At 40.5% G+C, this 23,368-nt stretch overlaps 1 protein-coding gene and 1 pseudogene across 1 annotated transcript in view; both read left to right on the top strand.

The window, feature by feature from the left end:
- SYT16 (synaptotagmin 16) overlaps positions 1-23,368 on the top strand; it is a 260,532-nt gene that overhangs the window by 10,477 nt on the left and 226,687 nt on the right. The window lies entirely within an intron of this gene.
- LOC116878067 lies at positions 19,237-19,453 on the top strand (annotated as a pseudogene).

Raw genomic sequence — 23,368 nt, 5'->3', positions numbered from 1 at the left:
ATCCAGTTCCCTCTTCTCTGTCGTCTTCATCACCACCTCTCACCCCCCCAGCTGAGATGAGGCAGGGTAACGCAGCTTTGCCGTCCTTCACTTGGTACAACATGGCGGATGACAGTGCTTCCCTTCATAGCCTGTGGCCTCTGTGGTCACTGTGCCAGTGAAGAAAGGGTGGGCCATTGCTTTTTTCCTGCTGTTGTCTTAGTGCACAGCAGGGATGGTCATCTAGGCTCCAGCCTGCCCTGTCTGTAGCACATGCTGTGAGGACAAGGCACGCTCCTGCTTTGGAAGTGTAGGGATGATGGACAGCAGGGCTTCTCCCCTAGGTCTCCACAGTGACTGGTGGGGAGGCACAGGGATGTGGCTCTTTCATACTGTCTGCTTGGATTGAGCTAAGTGGATTAAAAGAGGTTCTGTCCTTTCAGGCTGTCCTCTTCCAAGTCCTCTGGCTGGAGAGAAGAGATCTCAGCTGGGGATGATTTGCCCTACTGGTGACATCCAACAGTGTCTGAAGACATTTTTTGCTGTCACAAGTGGGAAGTTGTTTTTGGCATCTAGTGGGTAGAGATTAGAGATGCTGCTAAATATGCTACAGTACACAGAGTAGCCCGACCCCTGCCCTGAACAAAAAAGAATGATCTAGTCCGAAATATCAATAATGCCAAGGTTGAGAACCCCTGAGCTATAGAGAGTGGACTTATCTTGGAGTTTTCTCCTCCTTCTTCTCTTTCTTCTTCCCTTCCTCCTCCTCCTCCTCTTCCTCTTATCCTTTTTTTACATTTATTTCATCTTGTCCAAAAATGGAGTTCCTCTCAACATTTTAATACATGATTTTTCAGACTGTCGGCATCTATCATTAATGAGAAATGTAACTTACAATTTAGTTTTTAGTTACATTATCTTTCCCCTTTGGTTGATTTTGAGAGTTCTTTTATTTTCAATTTCATTATATGAATAGATGTATATTTTTTTCAAAGAATTTTTTAGATTCATAACAAAATTGAGAGGAAGAAGGACTTCCTATATACTCTCTGCCCCCATGTATACATAGTCTCCTTAGCAACATTACTTAAGAGAATGGTGCATTAGTTTATTTATTCACCAAGGATGAACCTACATTGATACATCATAATCTTCCAAAGTCCACAGTTTGCATTAGAGTTCACTCTTGGTGCTATACATTCTATGTGTTTGGACAAATTTATAATGACATGCACCTGCTGTTTTTTCATACAGAGCATTTTCACTCCCCAAATTCCCTGTCCTCTGCCTGTTCATTCCCGCCACCCCAGCAACCACTGATCTTTTTTACGGTTTTGCCTTTTCCAGAATGTCAGATAGTTGGAATCATAACGGTAGGTAGCCTTTTCAGATGGGCTTCTTTCACTTAGAGATACGTATTAAGTTTCCTACATGTCTTCTCATGGCTTGATGGCTCATTTCTTTTTAGTGCTGGCGAATATTCCACTGTTTGGATGTAACACAGCTGATTTATCTATTCACCTACTGAAGTACAAGTTGATTGCTTCCAAGTTTCGGCAGTTATGACTATAGCTGCTATAAACATTTTTGTGTGGACGTGAGTTTTCAACTTATCTGGATAAATATCAAAAAGCACAATGGCTGGGTTGTATGGTAAGAGTGGGTTTAGTTTTGTAAGAAACCACAACACTGTCTTCCAGGGTGGTTGCACCTGTTTACATTCCCACCAGCAATGAAGGAGAGTTCCTCTTGCTCCACATCCTTGCCCGTATTTGATGTTGTCAGTGTTCCAGATTTTTGTCGTTCTAATATGTGTATAGTGGTATTATACTGTTTTAATTTGCATTTCTGTAGTGAGATATGATATGGAGTATCTTTTCATATGCTTATTTGCTCTCTGAATGTCTTATTTGATGAGGTGTCTATTAAGGTCTTTGATACTTTCTTTTTTTTTTTTTTAAGATTTTATTTATTTATTTGACAGACAGATTGTAAGTAGGCAGAGAGGCAGGCAGAGAGTGAGGGGGGAGCAGGCTCCCTGCTGAGCAGAGAGCGTGATGCAGGACTTGATCCCAGGACCCTAGGATCACGACCTGAGCCGAAGGCAGAGGCTTTAAACCACTGAACCACTCAGGTGCCCCTCTTTGGTCCTTTTTTAAAATTGAGTTTATTTTCTTATTGTTGAGTTTAAGAGTTCTTTGTGTACTTTGGATAACAGTCCTTTATCTTTATAAATGCATTTACTGCAAATATTTTTTCCTAGTCTTTCTCTAGTCTTCTAATTCTCTTGACATTGTCTTTCACAGAGCAGACATTTTTAATTTTAATAAAGTCTAGATTATCAATTGTATCATGACTCCTGTCTTTGGTGTTGTATCTAAAAAAACATCATCATGTCCAAGGTCATGTATATTTTCCCTTTGCTGTCTTCTAGGAGTTTCAGTGTTTTGCATTTTACATTTCTGTCTATGATTCATTTTGAGTTAATTTTTGTGAAGGATATAAGGTCTTGTCTAGATTTTTTTTTTTTTTTTTTGCTCATGGATGCCCAGTTGTTCAGCACCATTTGTTGAAGAGACTCTCTTGGCTCCATTGTATTTCCTTTGCTCCTTTGTCAGGTATCTGTTGATTCTATTTATGGGAGTCTGTATCTGAGCTCTTTCATCTGTTCAGTTGATCCATTTATCTCTTCCTTGATACCACACTGTCAGATTACCACAGCTTTTGGTAAGTCTCGAAGCCTCTAATTTTGTTCTTCTTCAATACTGTGTTCGCTATTCTGGGACGTTTGCCTCTCCGTATAAACTTTAGATTCAGTTTGTTAACATCCATTACACAACTTGCTGGGATTTTGTTGAAATTGCATTGAATCTACAGATCAAGCTGGGAAGACCTAACATCCTGACAGTATTGAATCTTATCAATGAACGTGGAGTATGTTTGTGTTTGTGTTTGTGTTTGTTCAGTTCTTTGATTTAGTTCATCAAAATTTTGTAGCTTTTCTCACATAGGTTTTGTACATATTTTGTTAGGTATACCTAATTTTAAATTTTTGTGTGTGTGATTTGTTTTTGTTCAAGACATTTTAATCCTAATTCTCATCTCTGATTCTGGAAAGTTCTTTGTTATCATCTCCGAGTATTAGCTCTTCCCCTATCCCTCACTTCTTTCCTTTTTAGACCTTCTCAGACTGACATACAGTGAAGCTTCTTGTGTTTCTTATATGCCAACTACCCATCCAGTCCTGTTCATGTTCTTTCTTGCTCTTTCTCTCTCTCTCTCCCTTCTCCTCTTACAGAATTTCTTTAGATTCATTCTCTGCCTCAGCAGTTTTCTTTGCTGGTCTACTCTGCTATTTAACCTACCAAACATTTTTCACTCCAGAGATGGTAATTTTCATTAATATTTTGTAACTTCAAAAAATCCTTTTCCCATAGTATCTTATTGTTTCAATATGTTTTCTAAATTATTGTAAAACATTATTTTCTAGACTCTTAAATTCATCTACAGTTCCCACTTCTTGAAGTGTCAACTTTGGTGTCTGCTGATTAACCTTGATGGTGATTTATTTCTTCATGTGGTCTTTAACATTTAATTTTGCTAGCTCATCTTTAGTGAGAGTTTCCCATATGCCTTGGGCTGGGAAAGAGTCCCTAAGGACAGAGATTTTCATGTGTTTACTGGATCCCTAGGGATTTTAGGGGTCCTGGATCACTTTTTAGATTAACTATTCATCTGGAGTTCTTAAACTGTGAATGTAGAAAAATAAAATTTAGACATTTCACCTTGTGTAAGCTTAGAATTTCTATTTCTCATGGGTGATTTTTTTTTTCTTTTTTAAAATTCGAGATCCAGGGCACCAGCAAACATCTTTGCTCTTTGGGCTACTAAGCAGGCTTTGTATGGTCTTAAGTTTCATTGGCAAGAGTGTTCTTTAATGTGTTGGGCTTCACTCTGGCAGGGAGGTGTGGATGGAGGTCTAGTACCTGTTCTTCTTTGTATAGACCCATCGCTCCTAAATCTGAGATTAAAGCCCCATGCAGGGGCGCCTGGGTGCCTCAGTCAGTTAAGTCTCTGCCCTGGACTCCTCATCCTGCATTGGAGCCCCTGCTTAGCGGGCAGTCTACTTCTCCCATCCCCGCCCCCCAATCCCTGCTTGTGCTCTCTCTCAAATAAAACCTTGAGAAAGAAAAAAAAGTAAGCCCAGTGGATTGCTGAGGCTCTGGCTTTGATTTTCTTTGGTTTTTGGAATCTGGGAACTATTTGTCTTTTGGAGCTCACCTATGTAATTACATGTATTTTTTTTTTTTCTGGAATTTTATGGGCCTGTGGTGGGAAGGGTGCATCCATATCAGCTGTATATGTACTACGGTCAGAGTCCTGAATTCACATTTGAGGTAGATCACTTATCCATACACCCAGTTGTATTGGCATGTGAATACTTATTGATCCTCTGTTTTTTTCTTTTGAAATTATTTGTTAAACACATTGCTATATTGCAATTAACTCTTATTTGAAAAAGCAGGATGGTATGAATATGATGGCACATATCATAGCTTCTCCATAAAATCAGGCAGGTGTTTGATGATGTCTTTCTGTTTTCAAAGCACTTGTTTTAATTTCTTTAAGGCCTTAAAGAAACCTACCTTCTATAAATCCTGATTTTTATCTCCATTGAGTATATGAAGATATTGAGATTAAGTTGTTACATTCTTTGCTATGACAAAAGATTTTCAGTGAAGGAGGCAGTGCTATTAATTCCTTCACTGATGTTAAAGATCAGTTCATAGGGGCGCCTGGGTGGGTCAGTCATTAGGCACCTGCCTTTGGCTCAGGTCATGATCCCAGGGTCTTGGGATTGAGTCCCACATTGGTTTCCCTGCTCAGTGGTGAGTCTGTTTCTCCCCCTGTTTCTGCCCCTCCCCCTGCTCATGTGCTTGCTCTCTCTCTCTCAAACAAATAGATAAAATCTTAAAAAAAATCAGTTTATAGACTGGCATTTTCCATAGGACTGTCTCATACAGTGATATGCACTACATGGACCCACTCTTTCGCTTCATAGTACATTGTGAACGTTTTCTCATGGAAGATGATTATTTTATGATTTAACAATTGTCTTTTAATGGGCATTTACTTATTATTTACTCCCGGGTATGCAACTGCTGAATCAAAGTTTGTGCTCATTTGATAATCTGGTGTTGCCCAATTTTCCTCTAGAAAGATCACAGGGACTTGTGCTTTCACCAGCACTGCTCTGATAACATCTAGCAAAACTTTTCTACAAAAATAAATTTCAAACTGTAGATAATCTAACAAAGGTTTTCTCAACCTTGCTCCCAGACATGTGTGCTCTCTCTCCCAATTTATCACATGCCCCAGGTTCATGAGACCTACTTTTCTGGGTCTAGAACAGTGTTTTGCAAAGCGTGGTCACCTGGCCAGAACATGTTAACATGTTAACACTGGAACGTGTTAGTAATGTTTGGTCGGATTCCCTTCCAGACCTCCTGAGTGGGGTGTGTGTGTGTGTGTGTGTGTGTGTACCTCAGCAATCGCCTTAATCACTTCCAGGTGGTTCTGATGAAGGCCAAGCTGGAGAACCATGAGGCTTGAAGCCACATCTCCTTGTATAACTGAAGAGGTCAGCTCCAGTTCTTCACTCCCACATCCTTCTTCATTCAGGTCAAAGAAATCGAATTCCTCAGGCTTGATTTGATACAGTCTCTTCCAGCTTTTCGTTCCTGCTTCTCTGTGTCTCTTGGTAGCACAGTTTGACTGCTGATGGCTGCTCTCATGTCTTCATTGCACTGACCCAGAGGCAGAGCTGAATCGATTTTTCTTAACTCAGACACATACGATCCATTCACGTGAAAGATGTTTGAATGCGTGGGAACTGCAGGATGATGGTTTGGGACAATGGAAGATGTTCATGTCCCAGGAAAACAGATAGCTTAAAACGGAACATGAAATGTGCCCGATCTAAAATCCTTGGCCATTCTTCATTCTCTCATTTTTCTCTCATGTTTCTCTTGTCCTCCTGCTGTGGTTGTTGTTTATAATAGAGTGAGCAAGTGAGAAATTCCACGTGTTGCCTTGTCTTCTGTAATAACCAGCATTTTTATTGCAGGCAATAAAACCTCTTTACCTATTTTAAGAAAAAAGGGATTTAACTGTAGAGTATGTGGCAGCTTCCAGAATTATGCGAGGGTGCCAGGGGAATAAGCTTTCTTTTGGCATTCAGTCACAGGTAACATATCCTCATTTTTTTTAAATGTCTGTCCTCATTTCTTTCATTAGGATTTTCTAAATTTCTTTAAACATTTTTTTTTTTTTTGTCGTCACAAATCAATATCCAATTGAGCGTTTATCGTCTCCCGTGAATTCATGGCAATTTTCGGGTTGCTGTCCATTGATTTTCCATTCTTCCCTGAAGAAGGTGCACTAACCCATGCTGATAGGAAGGCAGTGGTTTGAAGGCGTGGGTCACAGGCAGCTGAAAGGCTACACTCCTACCGCGGAGGCAGTCGAGCTTTTCTTTGATGAAATGTTTGACATTGAGATTTTCTTACCTTTCTTTCTTTTTGGAGTCTCTACCAAGGCCGTGGGACTTGAGGAGGTTTCAGATTAGAGCCCTGTTTGGTGGTTACTTTTTGCTAGCAAGCACGGCCAGACCTTAGGTCTCCATCCTTTGCTAAACGCAGCAGGCTGATCCTTAAGCCAGGGGCTCAACATTTGTAAGGCTCGTGGAGGGCCTGCCTCTATAAAACGGGGATATTAATAATATGAGGGTAAATCTCTCAGCAGGAAAGTTCTCTAGGAACAGGCTTTTCAACTATCTTGTATTAACAGTCTCTTAGATTTTCCAACATCCTAGGTTCCAAACTGTTACCGGCGACAGTACACTTCTGGTGATGACGGGGTCACTCTGCCACCTTGTGGCCATGCTCTAGAACTGTACTTCCCCAGTGACTGCTTTTTTCCATTACATCCTTGTACACTGCAAATCTGGCATTGGTCACCCTGGATGGTTTCTGCCTTTGCCTTTGAGAACCATTATGATTTGAAGAGACATGTCACTTCTTCCATTTGGCACATACCAAAAAAGACTTCCTAACAGTTTTAAACAGATATATATATATATATATATATATATATATATATATATATATATATATATATATGCCAGAAATTTTTATTTCCTCTGTAAGAGCATCTTGGCATATTTGGTAATGTGTGTTCAAAGTCAGAATGGGTGAATGTTATGTCCCAAATCTGTTTCAAGGATGTTCTGGGGGATCTTGTAATTTTCTCGGAGATATGAGTGAATGTTGTATAGTAGGTGTTAGTTTTAGATTATGATATTATCATTGTTTTAGGTCACAGTCCTTTATTTCCCTAAATTACATTGAATTAGTTGTTCAGCTGGAGAGAAAATTCAATCTCAGTTATTACTAAGATAACTTTGCCCACTCCCTGGGCTCGTATAAGAATCCCAGGCTAATGCAATGCACAGATTTGGCATGGGGCCCAATCTGCTGTCCACCGTCGGTTCCATCATGATGTTCCCACAGTCTGAGATGCTGCAGCTGAAGACCAGAGCATCATGAAGGCCAAGTCAGGTGACTGTCCCAGCTTCTCACACCACTCTGTGAGTCATTGCCACTCTGGTGAGTCATGTCCATTCCTTGTAGGCTTTCTGGAGTGGTCCCTCCCATCACCCATGCAGGCACAGTGGGAATGGGGTCTGGGTTTCTGACAGAAGACAGTCCCTTAAACTCAGTCCTTCCTTGGCCTTCAAGAATATCCATTTCTAGTCCCTTCTGACATTGGCTTTCCTCCACAAACTACTGTCCGAATGGAAACTTTCATGGATAACTTGCAACTTTCACTCATGACCCTGTGATACACAAAACCAGTAAAAACCTCAGGTGACTCTGGCCTGGGAGTCCAGAACTCCACACATACAGTGGTTTACCTTCTCGGGAGGAAGAAGGAAAAATACTGATAGCAGATGCAGGAAGAAAGCATGAACTGACATCTCAGTAAATCACACTGCTCCGTCATGTTCGCTGAGGCCAATGCAGGACAAAAGCATCTCTTTACTTGGGTCAGCCCTAACCATTGGAAGGTGTTTGTTTATTGAATTTTGACCACAGGCTGAGCACTGTGCTGGGTTCTAGCCACATGAAGACCTCATGGTCCCAAGGAGCTGATGCGAACGGGCCCTAATGCCAGGAGTCGTACACCCAGAGGTGTGCAGACCTGCCTAAGGAAGTGAGAGTTTCACTGGCGGACCAGGAAAACCTCCCCCCAGGAAGTGACATTTGAATGGGGAATTGAGATTGCAGAGGTGCTTCACAGATGGAAAAAATTGGGGTGCTTAGGGATCTGGGGGCAGTGGGATCTGCCGGGGCACAGGTCTGAGTACTGGAAATGCATGGTTGATCGCCAGGAATGCACATGCAGGAGCTATCTGGGGGTGCGGGGTGAGGACAGGTGAGCTGGTCTGGAGCCTTATCCCAGAGGACTTCATTTGCAGTATTAAGAAAATCTTCATTTATCTTTTGAGCCCACAAGTCGCAGTCCATTTGCTTTGCATTGGATTCCTATGGGTTTACTTAGGGAAATGCACCAGTCCCTCAGGGCTGACTGTGCTTCTGCCTTTTTCTCTCCATTTCAAGAATGTAATTAAGCTGGGAGAGAGCCTTGTGGAACACAGCCGGGAGGGAGAGGAGCCCAAGAAGCCGAGTGGGGGCGGATGGGAGAGGTGAGTTAGCGGTTGTTGGGGCAGGCCACACAAGAGGTGTTCAGGGACTGAGCTCAGGCAATGCCTGGGGAAGAGAGGGATGAGAGAGGCAATGTGGAGGTAGATTCGAGGGCTTATAGGTCTGAGATTAGATACACAGGGTGAAGGAGAAATAAAAGATTATAGTGCTTTCAAGATTAGACAGCTAGTTGGATGAAAATCCCATTGTTTGATCCCAAAGGTAAGAGAAGAAGTGCTTTCGGAGATCAGGGTAATGAGCAAAGGTCTTCAAAATGGCTATGACAAGGTGGCTGGCGACTTGTGGGTTAGTTTTAGCTGAGTGGTGTAAAGGGAGCTGAAGCAGCTGGATTAGAGTAATTATGGGATAAAGAATGCTGAGGAGGTAGAGCAGTGAATATAGGCTGTTTTGTCAAGAAATTCACACAAGAGGGTCAGGAGATGAGAGGGCAGCTTAGCATCCCCTTTATCAAGGGGAGATTTGAGGATGTTTAAAGGCTTGGAGGACAAAAGCCAATGGAAGGGGAGAGACTGAAGCTGTGAAAAACAGGATAATTAATGGTACAATCACCCAAATGAGACGAAGTCACTGGATTAGGTTAGCCCTGTGGTTCCCATTTGGGTTTTGGGGACTAGGGACCAATCTGGCTGAGAATCTACTGAAATGGGGTAGAAATCCCTTGGGATCTCCCTGGGCTGAATGTGTAGGAAGTGACAGAGGGGGGTCCTAGGCTCATCTGCAGACAGCAGTTCAGTCTCCCAGACTATCAGGATCCTTTTGGAGGGAGCCATGTGTAATTCAAGTTAAAAAAAAAAAATTCTGCAGCACCACTCAGCCCTCTCTGTGCTGGGACACACTTATATCCGCCTCCCAGGTGTTTGTTTCTGTCACAGAGAATGCTTCCAAACTCCCCAGCTCCCTGGGTTCCTTGTAGGAAAAAGGAATGGCTTGGTCCTGTGTCATTGCTTTTGTATTCAATACCATGTTATTAGGAGCAATGGAGAATTTCCAGATTAACCGTTTTTATTAAGTCTTTTGGGAATCTCAGTAATCGCTTTAATTTGAAATTCTTTAATTTTAACTGATCATCTTTCAAAGGAAAAGAATTTTGTTCTGATTTTTATGTCTACCCAGTAACTAGATTGCAAACACTTTGAAGAAAGGCCTTCTCTTATGTTTATTCCTTTGATGTCCTCTACATCGGATGCATGTGACAGAAATCTCTTACTTCGGTTTGTACCAGAAATGCCTCTGTCGTTTCCTTTTGCTCTTGTCTGGGTTCGTGACAGTCGTTAACCGGAGTTTTCTTCTCGTTACTCTAGAGGCCAACAGCATGTCTTTTTGACTCTGTGACAGTTAAGGGTTTGAACAGGAAGTTACGAAAATGACAGTTGCTCTGAAGGATCATTTACAAATTCAAGAACATCCTTTTCATTTGAAAGAAAGTTAATTAGGATCCTTTTCCTTTCCTTTTTTTTTTTTTCTTGAGTCAAGTTGATGCTATAAACACAGAGCTTTATTGCCTGTTGAATTACTCTCGTTTTAAAGTGCAGAGTTTAATTTTTATTGTTCTTTATCTGTCCCAAACAAACACAGCTTGAAAGCCAGAAGAACTGAAATCATTCTGGACCCTTGAGTTGCTGGACCCCTTATAGTCTGGGCATCTTTGTCTCTGTTGTCAAATTCAGTCTGGTTTTCACCGGCAGTGGGAAGCCTACATTTTGTAAATCGGAAACTCAAACTTAGTGAATGTGATCCTCAGGGATTTACCTTAAGATTACAGATACTGTTGCTTGTTTTTTTCTACTTGCATAGCTGTGACATATGCAGCGAATACTTCCCCACTCCTGCTTGGTATAGAGAAAGGACTTTGTTTGTCTCCTAGTAATGATAATTTTTGGCATCTTGGTTCTTAAGATGTTTTCTTGAATTTTTCTCTCATCACACTTGCTTTTATAGGAACTGGAGGGCAAGGTTATATGAACTATGAGTGCTTTATTGAATAAATATTCTTCTCCTTCTGAAGGGACCTAGATAAATTTATTGATTGTTAGCTTCACGTCCACAAGGCTTTTCTCTTTTTAAAAGTCACTGACAACAAATCCCAAACAAAGACCTTCAAATTAAGAAGTGACAAAGGGAGAAGGCATATTGGTACTGCCAAACTTTTTTCAGTGCTATCTGAATCCAAGATAATTTTCTAAGGAGAGTTAAAGGAACAAGCTTATCTAATGCCTCTTGGTGGAGTAATTAAACTATAGTTTTGCATGGAACTACAGATGTACATGTGTATATAATGGGATGATTGTTAATCTATTCAAAACTGTTCTGCCAAATAATTTACCATTAAGATAGAATGGTAATTGTGTTATTTATTTATTTATCAATCATCATATCCAGGCAAGGTTTTTCTACATGAAAGGGATCTAGCTTTTTATTTTGTTTTGTTTTAGTTTTTTTTGGCAATAAACTTGTGTGGTTTGTATACGTCTAAAACTGATACAGCTGAAACAAAGACTCACAACTAACTTATCAGATTAACACATGAACTTCATATATTTCTACTCACAGGTTGTCCATGAAGTCCTCAGAGGACTTTGAAAAGAAAGAGCCAGTAATGAGTCTGGGGTGGTTGAAGCCCTCTAAAGAAGCCCGCGTACCTGGAGAGGGGGCAGTGAAGGGGAGCATGGGACAAGGGGAGGCTAGGAGGTTGAGGGTCTGATGGAGTAGACTTGAGAGCTAGTAGGGAAGATTTTGGATTTTACTTTGAGAACCAAGGCTATGAAGGATTTTGATAATAGAAGTAACATCTAGCCTACATGTAAGATCTAACATACATCTTAACAGTATTGCTCTGGCTGCTTTTTTTCAGAACTGACTAAATGTGGATGAAGGGTGACAGGTGACATGTAGCTTGACTCAGTGGGTAGCAGTGTAAGTGGTGGGAGCTAGTCAGGTTTTGGAGATAGAACTGCTAGGATTGACTGATAAGACTGAATTTGGGGTATGACAGAGAGATACCAAGGATCCCTCTAGGGATTTTACCTGAGCAAGTGGAAGGAAGGAACTGCCATGAACTTGGGGGGAAGACTGGAAAAGCAGGTTTGGGCAGGCGAGAGTTGGAGGAAGGGATCAGGAGTCTGGCTTTGGAAATACGGAGTCTGAAATGTCTATTCAACATCCTAGTAGAGATATTGACTAGGCTTTTGGATGTCTGAGTTTGGAGTTCAGGGGAAAGAGCTGGTCTTGATATAGAAACTTGACAGTTATCTGCATTTGGGTGATATTGAAAGCTGTGACACCAGCTCACAACCCCAAAGGAATAAGCAGAAGTATGGGAAAGAGGTGGCCAAGTATTCAGAGTCCAGGGAGGAGGACTACCAGAGACTGGGAAGGAGCAATCAGGGAGTTAGGAGGAAAAACAGAAGAATTAATACCATAGCAGCCAAGTAAAAATTTGTTTCAAGGAAGAGAGAATTATCAACCCTGTGAGATGTGATCAGTTAGATAAAGATTACCTCTGTGTGGGTTCCTTTAAAAGCAGAACTTGCGGACCAGTTCCTGGGTACAGACATTAACTTGGGAGGTGATCCCAGGAGTAGGAGTGAGAGAATGGGGAAGGTGAGGCCATGGAGGAGGAATGCCAATAAAGGGTGTGTTATCAAGGTGGCTGCTTCTGATTACGGAGGTCAGTTTCACTGCCACATCTGAGAAGGGTGCAGAATGTCTGTTCAAACAGACAAGAGCTAGGACAGTTCTTGGTTGAGGGTTTTGTCACGATGTTAACCCCCCTCTACTGCACTTGGCAGGCTCCCATGGGAGAAAGCCTTGAGTCAGAAAAGCAGAGAGAAGTGATAAGCCATGTCGTCAGTGAGCATAGAACTTGGTATCACAGCAGTGGTTGAGATCAGAGGTGGACCCAGGGAAGGCAATGCAGTCCATCACAAGTGTCTGCTGCTTCTTAGACTGGCTGCTGACTGTCAGATTTTTACAAAATAGACAACTTTGACCTTGAGAAAGCCTTTGATGGAGGGGCCTGGCAAGCCTGATTGGAGTAGGTTAAGGAAAGGAGAAGAGGGACTGGAGAAAGTGTAATAGGATAAAAGGAGAGTGCATTAAGAGACTGCTGGGGAAGTGGGATCAGAGAGATTTGTTTATTTAAGATGGGAAAAGTACCAGCATTTAGGCTGGTGGGAGTGGTTCCATAGAGAGGAAACTGTATATGAGGAGAGAAAGAGGAGTGAATGGAACAGTGTCCTGGAGTGGGTGTGTCTAATGCCTAAACTGGGCATTGGCCGGAGGTGGGAATGTGGACACTTCATTGGTAGTAAAGGGAGACAAATACATGGAAAGTGGGTCCTTTCTGGTCCTTGGTTCCTTGCATGTGATAGAGGAACAAGGTCATCAACCCAGAGCAAAGAGAGCAAAGGGCTAAGAGGGGAGCATTGGGACTGTGGGATGTGTGGACAGTTTGGGGAGAAAGTGGAGGGAGGGGGTCGTCTGGGACTGCAGCACTGGGAGTGGGGAGTGGCCTGTCCTGAGCTCTTGGTTACTGCCCTTCCAGGAGGTAAAAACAGAAAGTGAGAGTAAGCATTTAGAAACTTTTACAGCAGTTGACATCGCTGAGATATTTTAATAGTATTTTGCAAAAGTATTGGTCTGTAAGGGATTGGAAATAAGAATATCTGGCCCGGCCCAAAAGATAGTTTGTGAGGCTTGGGCTGGGAGAGGGGGCTGAGGGAGTGAACTGGGAAACGGGGAAAGATTGCCACAGGGATTGAGAATCCTTCCGAGGCTCCTGGCCAGGAATGTAACTGCAAGGCTACTCAGCTCACCGGGCCATTTCTCCAGACTTGCTCAGCCCTGTTGCGACGGGAAGTCAACATGAGGATGGAGAGCTGGCTTTGACCAGGGTGCGATTTTGCTAAGTGGGTCGGTCTGAGGCTGTGGAAAGATGCAAGTTTGTGTAAGGAGCGTGCAGTGAGCTGCAAAGCTGTGAGCTGGGGAAGGAAGGAAGCAAACCTCGGGGAGGTGGAGGGACACTGGAAAGGGACTGGGATCCAGGAAATGTAGATCCTGGAAGAATGGAGGGTGGTTTAGAGCGGGGATTGCAAGAGGAGTGAATTAGAAATATAGGAAGTGGTGACGGAGAGAGCCGGATTCTTGGTGATGGGATTCATCACAACACTGAATCTGAACGTGTTATTTTGCAAGTATACAATGGACAGTTTTGAAGCCACTGGAAGTCATGTTGTACTCTATCTTTATGGACACAAAAATGCTTATGATATGTTAAGTGAAGACAAAGTAGATTACAAAACAATTCACAAAATTAAGCTAGAAAATTTACAAAGATCACTTTTTCTTTTTTTAATTTAAATTTTATTAGTTAACATGTAATGCAATACTGGATTCTGGAGTGGAATTCAGTGATTCACCACTTATATACAACGCCAGTGCTTATCACAAGGGTTCTCTGTAATAACCATCACCCATCTAGGCCATCCCCTACCTAAGTCCCTCCATCAACCCTCAGTTACAAAGATCATTTTTTAATGGTAAAAATATAAACATTTTAATGCACCGAAGTCTTAGCCATGGTAGAGTCTGGATGGTTGAATGACAGGTGCTTTTTACTTTCTGTTTGATAACATTTTGGTATTTTATTACTATATGCTTATATTCTTACAGCTTTATTGAAGTATTTACTTGTAGTGAAATTCACCAATTTTAAGTGCACCATTCTGTAAGTTTTGAAGAATGTACAGTTTTGTAACTACCACTGCATTTATAGCCTAGAATACCTTCCTCGCCCTCCAAATTTTGCTCATGTCCCTGTGCAGACAGTCCCCTACCCCCTCTTCCCAACCCCTGACAATAAGTCATATATTTTCTATCAGGACAGTTTGCCTTTTCTAAAGTTTCATATAGGTGGTGTTAAAGAATAAAATTCAAGTGAGTAAATCTGAAGATCTAATTGGCTTTATTAAACAATACATGAATCAGGCAGCATTCCCTTTAGCAAGTAGAGGTGAGCTCCACTAAGCTAAACAAAAGTAAAAACAAAACAAAACAATCTTTTTTTAAAGGTAGCAGGCATGAAAAAATGAAGAAAAGAATTTACTACCAAGAAATGCATCGGTTAGACAAGGTTGTCCTCCTAAGAGGAACAGAAGGGATATATCAGTAAGTATTGACTAGGAAATTCTATGTTGACTGACTAAAGGTTTCATTTCTGGGGCTTGAAACTACAGTTAGGTTGGGTATTAAGTTTTGACTTACTGACTTGGAGTCTTAATCTATGATGCCATTTTGGGTCTGGGGTTTTCATTTGAACAATGAAATCATACAGTATGTTGTGTTGTGACTGGCTTCTTTCTTAACATAATGCTTTAGAGATTCGTCATTGTTCTTATGTGTATCGTTGGTTTGTTCTCTTTTACATGGAGGAATATTCTATTGTATGGATGTACACTCACCAGTTGGTGGACTTGGGTTTGTTTTAGGTTTCGACTGTTATGAATGAAGCTGTTATAGGATGCTCACAGGTATTTGGACATGTGTCTTCATTTCTCTTCAGTAAACACTTCAGAGGTGAGTTGCTGGGTCGTATGGTAGGCATGTATACATTTGACTCGTTAAAAATTGCCAAAATATTTTCCAAAATGGCTGTATCATTTTGTATTCTCACCAGCAATGTATGAGAGTTCCAGTTACTTTACATCCTTAGTAACAATTGAGATTTCACTGTATTTTTATTTTAGCCATTCTAGTAGGTATGAGGAGATTATCTCCTGGTGGCTTTTACATTTTCCTATGACTAATGATGTTGAATATCTTCTCATGGGCTTATTTGCCATCTATGTACCTCCTTTGGTGAAGTGTGTCTTCTAGTCTTTTGTCCATTTAAAAAATTGCTTTTGTGTTTTTATGGTGTTATGAAAGTTCTTTATTCTGTATACAAATTCTTTGTCAGATATATGTTTTTACAACAATTTTCTTGTAGTTTGTCACTTACCTTCTCATTTAAGGGATACATCAGTCTATCTTGAAGATGCGCTTCCTGAGTATTTTGAAGAGCAGAAGTTTTTAATCTGGGTAAAATCTAATTTTGCATTTTTTTTAAAGATTTTATTTATTTGACACAGAGAGAGAGAGCACAAGCAGGCAGAGAGGCAGACAGAGAGGAGGAAGCAGACTCCCTGCTGAGCAGAGAGCCCGATGGATGTCGGGCCTAATCCCAGGACCCTGAGATCATGACCTGAGCTGAAGGCAGAGGCTTTAGCCCACTGAGCCACCCAGGCACCCCAATTTTGCATTTTTTAAATTTTATATTTTGTGCACTGTCCTACTTTACGAGATAATTGCCCAACCCAAAGTTAACAAGTATTTCTTTTCATGCCTTTTTTTTCTAGAAATTTTCAAGTGTTAGATGTTAATTTATTATCCATTTAATATTTATGTTGTGAGCTACAGGTCAGGGTTCACTGTTTTTGCATGTGGACATCTAATTGTTTTAACACCACTTGTTGAAAAAGATTATCTTTTCTCCATCAGATTGCCTTGGCACTTTTGTTGGAAATTAATTGACCATATGTGTGTGGGATTATTTCTGGAATCTCTACTCTCTTTAAATGATCTTTTTGTCTGTCTTTACATCAGTACCACACTGCCTTGATTACTATATGTGTGCGTATTGCAGTCAGGTAATGTAAATTACCCCACTTTGGTCTTTTTCAACACTGTTTTAGGTAATTGAGGTCATTTGTCTTTCCATATAAATTTTAGAATTAGCATGTCAATTTCTATGACTCTGTTCTCCCTGGATTTTCTTGTACAATGAAATATGGCAAGAAAAAAAAAGAAAGGCATACAAATTGAAAAGGAAGAACTAAAACTCTCCTTGTTTGCTCTTTCATACTCATGGTGATTCCTCATGTGGCTTATGAGAATTTTGCGAGTTTATCTTCAGTGAGAGTTGCCCCAATACTCCATACCTTGAAGACCCATATGTCCTGAGCTATGAATTGAAATCTACAGAAAAGGTACTAGAAGTAGTAAGGGAGTCTACAATTTCACAGGATGTAAGATAAAATATACAAAAAACAATTTTCTATATTATTAGCAATTAAAACAATAATATTGAATTAAATAGAATTAAAAACAATACTTGGGGGCACCTGGGTGGCTCAGTGGGTTAATCCTCTGCCTTCGGCTCAGGTCATGGTCTCGGGGTCCTGGGATCAAGCCCCGCATCGGGCTCTCTGCTGGGCAGGGAGCCTGCTTCCGCCTCTCTCTCTGCCTGCCTCTCTGCCTACTTGTGATCTCTCTCTCTGTGTCAAATAGGTAAAATCTTAAAAAAAAAAAAAGCTTTAAAAACAAAAAACAAAACAAAACAAAAAAACAATACTTTGTACAGTAGCATTCAAAGTGTGAAATACTGGGGCACCTGGGTGGCTCAGTGGGTTAAAGCCTCTGCCTTCGGCTCAGGTCATGATCCCAGGGTCCTGGGATCAAGCCCTGCATCGGGTTCTCTGCTCAGCAGGGAGCCTGCTCCCCCCACACCCTCTGCCTGCCTCTCTGCCTACTTGTGATCTCTGTCCAAAAAAAAAAAAAAATCTTAAAAAAAAATGTGAAATACTTAGGGAATTAAGGTAATGAAAGATTGTAATGTTGAACCCCAGACAGAGAGAGAAAGCATTCTGTCTTTTATGATTAAGTCCGATGCTACCTCTAGGTTTGCTGTAGTTGCCCTCTGTTGTGTTGAGACAGTTGCCTTCTATTCCTAGCTTGCTGAGCGTTTTGATCAAGAATGGATGTTGAAGTTTATCAACTACTTCTCCTGCATCTATTGAGAAGATTACGTAGTTTTTCTTCTTGAGTGTTAATATGTTGAGTTACATTGATTTTGAATGTTAACCCACTTTTGCATTACCTGGATAAAGGCTACTTGGTCTTACATATTATCCTTTCTTTTGTATTGTTGGATAAAATTTTTAAGAATTCTTGTGTTTAGGTTCTTGTTCATGAAAAACATTGATCTAAGTTTTCTTATTGTTTTTGTCCGGTTTTGGTATCAAAATAGTTCTGGCTTCATAAAATGAGTGGGGAGATGTTTCTTTATCTATTTTCTTAAACTGCAAAACTGCTATTATTTCCCTTTTAAATGTGTGGTAGAATTTCCTAGTGAAGGCTTCTGGTTCTGGAAGTTTTTATTTAAAACTACAAATTCGGGGTGCCTGGGTGGCTCAGTCGTTAATTGTCTGCCTTCAGCTCAGGTCATGATCCCAGGGTTCTGGGATGGAGCCCTGCATTGGGCTTCCTGCTCCAAGGGAAGCCTACTTTTCCCTCTCCCATTCCCCCTGCTTGTGTTCCCTTTCTTGCTGTGTCTGTCTTTGTCAAATAAATAGATAAAATCTTTTTATTTATAATAAATAAATAAAACTACAAATTCAATTTTTTAACAGATATGAGCCATTTGGATTGTTTTTGCATACAAAAAGCTAAAGATATTTTTTGTAGTAAAGCATTTAACACAAGGTCTGCCTCTTGGCATATTTTTAAGCATACAATATAGTATTATTAAGCATAGGCCCTCTGTTGCACATAAATCTACAGAACTTACTTATTTTTCATAAATGAAACTTTGTACACTTTGACCAATACCCCTTCATGTCTACGTCCCCCCAGCCTTTCCTTCTCCAGCCCTTTGTAACCACCGTTCTACTCTCTGCTTCTATGTTTGAATATTTTAGATGCCACTTATAGGTGAGATCATGTAGTATTTGTCTTTCTGTTGTCTGCATATGTGTTGGCATAATATTCTCCAGGTCCACCTATGTTGCAAATGGAAGGATTTATTTTTTAAGTCTGAATAATATTCCATTGTATGATTATACTACATTTTTTTCTATCCATTCATCCATTGATAGACATTTAGGTTATTTCCATATATTGCCAATTGTAAATAATTCTGCAATTAATATGGGAGTGCAGACATCTCTTTGAGACCTCCATTTCAGTTCTTCAGGATATATAACCAGAAGTGGGATTGTTAGGTCAAATAATAATTCTATTTTTAATATTTTGAGGAAACTCCAAATTGTTTTCCATAGTGGCTACACCAATTTACATTCTCCGAACCACTCCCTCTTGTTCACATTCTCACCAACACTTGTTCTCTTTCCTTCCTTCCTTCCTTCCCTCTTTCCTTCCTTTTTTTTTTTTTTTTTTTTAGATTTTTTTATTCATTTACTTGACAGAGATCACAAGCAGGCAGAGAAGCAGACAGAGAGAGAGAGAGGAGGGAGCAGGCTCCCAGTGGAGCAGAGAGCCCGATGCGGGACTCGATCCCAGGACACTGGGATCATGACCTGAGCCGAAGGCAGAGGCTTTAACCCACTGAACCACCCAGGCACCCCCCTTCCTTCCTTTTTTAATAATAGCCAACCTAGCATCTTTGAGCTCGCTGAGTAGATACCATGAGAAAGCTCACCCTTCTGAATTGAAAAAATTTATGGACAAGAAATTATCATTGAAAATAAATGGTGGCAGACATGTCCAAGGAATATTTGTGGGGGTTTGATCCATTTATGAATCTTGTGATAGATGAATGTGTGCAGATGGCAACTTGTGAGCAACAGAACAGTATTGGAATGGTGGTAATATGAGGAGATAGTATCATGTTATAAGCCTTGGAACCAGTATAAAAAATGGGTGTGTTCATCAGAAGAATCAACTGCTTCCAAATGTCCCCTCTCCATAGAACCTGTTTTATTACAATGTCAAAATCAGGTCGTGTGCATTTTCATATTGAACTTTTTTGTTAAATAAACTTTGTAATAGAAAAAAAAATAGCCATCCTAGCAGGTGTGAAGTGGTTTGTTTTTCCCTGGTGATTAGTGGTTTTGAACACCTTTTCATATACTAATGGCCATTTTTATACTTTCTTCAGAGAAATGTATATTTAGTTCTTTTGTCTATTTTTAATCAGAATTTGTTTGTTTTTCTTTTGAACTTAAGAGTTCTTTATACAGTTTTAGGCGTTAACCCCTTATCAGATATACAACTTATGAATATTTTCTCCTTTTTTTTAGTTGCCTTTCTATTTTGTTATTTATTTCCTTCACTGTGCAGAAGTGTTATAGTTTGGTGTAATCCTACTTATCTATTTTTTGCTTTTGTTGTCTCTGCTTTTGGTGTTGTATCCAAGAACTCATTGCCCAGTCTAATGTTTAGAAAGTCCTTCCCCTATAGTTTCTTCTAAGGGTTTTGTTTCAGGTTTTATGTTTAAGTCTTAAATCATTTTAAAAAATATTTTATTTATTTATTTGACAGACAGAGATCACAAGTAGGCAGAGAGGCAGGCAGAGAGAGAAGGGGGGGCAAAGCAGGTTCTCCGCTGAGCAGAAAGCCTGATGCGGGGCTCCATCCCAGGACCCTGAGATCATGACCTGAGCCGAAGGCAGAGGCTTAACTCACTGAGCCACCCAGCTGTCCCTAAGTCTTAAATCATTTTGAGTTTACTTTTTATAGTCCAATATCATTGTTTTGCACGGGGACATCTAGTTTTCCCAGCACCATTTATTAAAAAGACTATCTTTTTCCCATTGTGTGTTTTTGCCACCGTGGTTGAAGATCAGTTGACAGTATATGCCTCAATTTATTTCTGGGTTCTCTGTTCTATTGATCTAATGGTGTGTGTGTGTGCACATGTGTGTGTGTGCGTATTTATTTGAGAGAGAGACAGAGACAGAGAGAACACAAGAACATAAGCAGGAGGGACAGAGGGAGAGGGAGACTCAAGCAGACTCTGCACTAAGCTTGAAACCCATTGCAGGTTCAATCTCAGAGATTATGACCTGAGCTGATATCAGGAGTTGGATCACCTGACTCCACCACCGAGGTGCCCCTGGTCTATATGTGTTTTTATGCAAGTACCCTAATGTTTTGATTATTGTAGCTTTATAATGTTTTGAAATCAGGGAGTATGATATTGCTAGTTTTGTTCTTCATGTTCAAAATGGTTTTGTCAATTTCAGGTCTTTTGTGGTTCTAAATGAAGTTTTTTTTCTGTTTCTGTAAAAAAAATGTTATTGGCATTTTGGTAGGGATTGCATTGAATCTGTAGATCAGTTTGGGAAATATGGACATTTTAACAATATTAATTCTTCAAATACTTGAACTGGGGATGTTCTTCAATTTGTCTTTTTAAATCTGAGGGTTTCTTTTACTTTGTTGAACTTTTCATTTAATCATGTATTGTCTTCCTGATTTCACTTAGTTGTCTGTGTTCTCTTGTAGTTTGTTGAGTTGCCTTAAGGTGATGATTTTGAACTATTTATCAAGCAGTTGATGAATCTCCATTTCTTTAGGATCAGTTGCTCGAGTTTTATTAGTTTCCTTTGGTGATGCCCGAGCTGCCTGATTCTTCATGATCCTTGTAGCTTTACACTGGAATTGGAATAGAAGAATTGAAGGGGCAATTCTTCTAGTCTGTACAGACTGGTTTCAGCAGGGAAAGACCTCCTGCTGGAGATGGAACTGATTCCAGAGCCACAGTGTAGTGGGGCTGAAGCTGGCTGAGGAGAATGCTCTCAGGTCCACAGTTGGGCTTGTTGTTGGTGGGCCTGCTAGCAGGGCACAGGTTAATATGGCTCCTGCTGGGTGTCCCGGTGTCCAGGACTGTCTCTGGGACTGTGGTTGAATGGAATAAGCATAGGGTTATAGGGTGACTTCTTAGTCCACATTTGGGACCCTAGTGGGCAGGCCTGTTTACTAAGATTGTGGGCAGGTGGGTTTGGTGGTAGGATCTTGGATGGCTGTGCTGGAATTCATTCCACAGGCAGATGGGGCTGCTCCTGGGTCTGCAGCCATGTCTGAAATTGGCAGACCTCCCTTTTCCAAGTGGCCCTCCCTGTTCTTGGATTTCACCATGGTGTTTCTACCTCTGACCTAGACGCCAGAGCTCTCACAGATGTACTTTTGTCTATGGATTGTTATCAAATCTGTGTTTCTGTGGGGGAATGAGGACTGAGGACCTCCTGAACTGCTATCTTGCTAATAATAGTATGTGTTTCTTTTTGAATGGACTTTTTAGTTGGTGAGTTTAGACCATTTCTTTAAGGTAATTATTATTAATGTTGGATTTAAATCTATCTTACTGGTTATTTTCGATTTGTCTTATCTGTTCCTTGTTCGTTTTTCTTTGTTTCCTACCTTTTTTTGGGTTAAAGAAGTATTATGTTTTTATTTAACTTGGGTAAGTTACTTGGTCTCTTTAAGCTTCATTTTTTTTTTTTTTTTTTTTAAAGATTTTATTTATTTATTTGACAGAGATCACAAGTAGATGGAGAGGCAGGCAGAGAGAGAGAGAGAGGGAAGCAGACTCCCTGCTGAGCAGAGAGCCCGATGTGGGACTCGATCCCAGGACCCTGAGATCATGACCTGAGCCGAAGGCAGCGGCTTAACCCACTGAGCCACCCAGGCGCCCCAAGCTTCATTTTTAATCTGTAAAACATATGGATGACTTTTACCTCCCTTACAATATTGTGGTATGGATTAGAAATAAAATAAAAGTATTCAATAAATAGTAGTTGTTATTAATAGTTGTAATCACACTATGTATATGGCTCCATATCCTGACTTCAAATCCAATTATAAATATTTGAAGCATTGTTTTATAGCTTTCATTGATGCATTGTGAATTAACAAATGCACAATCATAAACTATTCCCTGGGTTATAGACATAAAGTATGCCTGGATTATTTACAGTTTTCCCTATGAACACAATACATCTTCATACCTATCACTGTCCTAAGTAGATTTAAAAATTCTTATACAGCCAATTTGAAGCTCAGTCTTGGTTTGAAACCTGTGTAGGAGATCTCCCTCCACTAGTTCCCCTGAAATTAACTGGATCTCAGTAGCTCCTCAGGCCTTTCCGTGCCTTCCGGCCCCCTTCATAGCTCTTCCCAAGGGAAAAAAATTTCTTCCTCACTATTGTCTATGGTAGCTGAGAAGTAATGAGTTACTTGCTGAGACCAGGGGCACATCGCGCTGTGAACTCTGCTCCTTGTCTTGAGGTTTGGGAAAGTACTGACTTTGGTTTAAGTACTTTTATCTCACTTCATAGTTCCTCTTGTTTTCTTCTCCTCCTCCTTCCCCTCCTCCCCCTCCTCCTTTCTTCTTCTTCTTTCTCCTCCTCCTCCTCCTCCTCCTCCTCCTCCTCCTCCTCCTCCTCCTTCTTCTTCTTCTTCTTCTTCTTCTTCAGGAAAAGGAGTTAGCTCTTGTCTGTTTGGAAGTGTAACTCAGTTTCTAAAAACTGAGTTTTGTTTTGCACAATTTCCTTACATTACAGAATACTTCATTACTCGTTTCTATCAAGCAATTCACTTTACAGAATCTGTTTTGAGTCAGCTCTAGAAGAGAATCTTACTAAAACATTATATTCATAGATAAGGAGTGATGTTAGCAAATTAATTAGCCTTATTGTTTAGTTTCTTCTGAAAGGCAATTATTTGTTAAGGATAGCTCGGTGAGAATAAGCTGTCTAAAATATTGACTGTAGATAGATGCTGGGAAAAGAGAGCATGTGAATTGTAAAAACCTGTAAAATTTGGCT

This window comes from Lontra canadensis, unplaced genomic scaffold (genome assembly GCF_010015895.1).
Source record: "Lontra canadensis isolate GAN:19392208 unplaced genomic scaffold, GSC_riverotter_1.0 scaffold55, whole genome shotgun sequence".
Classification (NCBI taxonomy): domain Eukaryota; kingdom Metazoa; phylum Chordata; class Mammalia; order Carnivora; family Mustelidae; genus Lontra; species Lontra canadensis.
This window is presented reverse-complemented; position numbering and strand designations above follow the sequence as displayed.